This window comes from Gavialis gangeticus, unplaced genomic scaffold (assembly GCF_001723915.1).
Source record: "Gavialis gangeticus isolate Ggan-Ray unplaced genomic scaffold, GavGan_comp1, whole genome shotgun sequence".
In the NCBI taxonomy this organism is placed as follows: Eukaryota; Metazoa; Chordata; order Crocodylia; family Gavialidae; genus Gavialis; species Gavialis gangeticus.
Genome location: NW_017729032.1, coordinates 31,830,491 through 31,833,365, shown reverse-complemented (window position 1 = coordinate 31,833,365; position 2,875 = coordinate 31,830,491).

The following is a 2,875-nucleotide window of genomic DNA, read 5'->3' as shown; positions in this document are numbered from 1 at the left end:
CAAGATAACTCACAGCCCTCCACTATCCCAGGATGCTTTGTACTTCCCCCACAAACTCCTCCTCATAGGGTGGGTGGGCTAGCCTGTGTGCTCCAGCCAAGCAGGGAGCCAATCAAAGGTCTATTCACTGGCTTATTGGTTCAATCTACAAAGCTTAGACTAACCTGTGAAGATTTAATCGATTTAGCCTTGGGCTTTTTGACTGTCTTTACTTAGCCTTAGACTCCCAGTGTCTTGTCTGGCTTCCCCCTTTCCATTTGCTCAAAAGGGAAAAGTAACCTGCATTAGTCCTCCACTAAAACAATTATTCCCTTAGTAACTTATCCTTTACGGTTGTCATGTATTAATGGTTTTCAACCTGTGGTCTGCAGATGTATGGGGTCCACAGGCTATGTCTAAGGGGTCCACAAAAGATAATTATGATCAACCAAAAGTATGTGAATACCCACACTTACAATTCAGAAGCCAGAGCTGGCCCACATCCTATACTGCAAAACCTGCGGCTGCAGGGCCCCACAGCTAAAGGACTCCCTGTGTTCGGCCGCTTGTCACCCCCTCCACCCCTTCAATGTCCAGCCTCCTACTCAGCTACTTTCTGAGGTTGAGAGGGGCTTTACCAAATTCTTTTTTTCTTTCCTAAATCCCACAACATAAGATCTGGGGAGGATGCACTGGAGCAATTTTTTTTTTAACACATTTATGTCCTGAGTAGCCACATAAACCTGTACCATCAAGTAGCCCTAAGAACACAAAATTAACAATTACAGAAACTGTTGTAGACATTGTAAAACAATGTATTACCAAGAAAAAAAGATGTCAAAAATCTGTTCTGAGTCTAGATGTCTCATCAGCAGGGATCCTGGTTTTCTCTGTTTAAAAATCACAAATTCTCTGATTAATATCCCCCCAAATCTTTCACTCCCCACCCACAGCCTCCCCATGCCCCCCAACCACAGCTCTATAGCTCTGCTGGTGCCTCTCACTCCCTACCCATAGCCACCAGCCCGTCATCCCTGCCTGAGCCCCTGCCCCCGATGCCAAATCTACAGGACCAGGAACACAGGTCTGCAGCCCCCTGCCCCCAAAGCAGTGCCTGAGCCCCACCTGCAGCCCACGGGAGACAGTAGCTACTGTGGTGAAGCAGAGCACAGAGCCTGGCTCCCCCATGGGCATCATGGCTAGAGCAGAGTCTGGGGAGGGAGGAGTGTGGATGTGGGCTGGTCACTGCAGGCTTGGGCTCCACACCCTGAGGCCCTCCTGCCAAGGCCTCCACAGCCTACCAGGTGGGATCAAGGACAGCAGGACAGAGTGGAGTGGGGAAACTCAGTCTTGCCACTGTGAGCCAAGTACCACCATGGTGCGGCGCCTTCTGCCCACCTGGCAGCAATGGGGGTGGTGATTTCATAGATTTCATAGACATTAGGGCTGGAAGGGACCTTGGAAGATCATTGAGTCCAGCCCCCTGCCCCAGGGACAGGAAGTCAGCAGGGATCATAGGACCCCAGAAAGATAAACATCCAAATGTTTCTTGAAGGTGTTCAAAGTAGGTGCTTGAACCACCTCCGGCAGCAGTCTATTCCAAGCCTTGGGGGCTGAGACAGTAAAGAAGTTCTTCCTTATGTCCAGCCTGAAACAGTCATGGAGGACTTTGTGACCATTCACCCTTGTCATCCTTTGTGGTGCTCTGGTGAACAGACATTCCCCCAGATCCTGGTGAGCACCCTTGATAAACTTACAGGTGGCCACAAGATCACCCCTGATCCTCTGCTTTTCCAGGCTGAGGAGTCCCATGGCTCTCAGCCTCTCTTTATAAGGTCTGTTTTCCTGACCTGTGATCATGTGCAATGCTCTCCTCTGCACTCTCTCAAGCTTCTCCACATCCTTTTTTAATTGTGGAGTCCAAAAGTGGATGCACTACTCCAGCTGTGGTCTCACCAAGGCTGAGTACAACAGGAGAATGACATTCTGGGATTTGCTTGAGAAGCAACTATGGATCCAAGCCAGCATTTTGCTTGCTTTACTAGCAGCAGCGTCACACTAAAGGCATATGCTCATCTTGTGGTCAGTCGTGACCCCCAAGTCTCTTTCTTCTGTAGCGCTAGCCAGCGTAGCACTGCCAAGCCTATAAGGATGCTGCAGGTTTTTCTTCCCAAGGTGGAGAACCTTGCATTTTTTGGTGTTAAACACCATCAGGTTCTCATCCACCCATTTCCTGAGCCTTTCAAGGTCAGCCTGGATCACCCTTCTGTCCTCAGGTGTGGACGCTTACCCCAGAGTTTGGTGTCATTGGCAAACTTGGCCAGTCCACCTGTGATACCAATGTCCACATCTTTAACAAAAATGTTGAATAGTATAGGCCCAAGGACAGAGCCTTGAGGGACCCCATGGGTCACAGCGCACCACAACAATTGGCTTTCATCAGCCATCAACCACTACCCTCTGGGTCCTACCATGGAGCCAATTCCCCAGATCATGTTGAGGCCGAAGCGGCACTTAGCCAGTTTTGCTAAGAGGTGATCATGGGATACCAGATTGAAGGCTTTTTTAAAGTCAAGATATATGACATCAATCTCTTCTCCCTTATCCAGGTGATAGGTCACCTGATCGTAGAAGGAAATAAGATTGGTCAAGCAAGACCTACCTGCAACAAACCTGTGCTGGCTATCCCTTAGGATGTTGGTGTTGGCCAGTCCATTAAGAATGGCCTCTTTAATAAACTTTTCTAAGACCTTCCCTGGGATAGAGGTCAGACTGATGGGCCTATAGTTTGCCCGATCCACTTTTCTCCCTTTCTTGAAGATAGGCACCACATTGGCCTTCTTCCAATCTTCAGGCACTTCACCAGAGCACCAGTAGTTCTCAAAGATCCATGCCA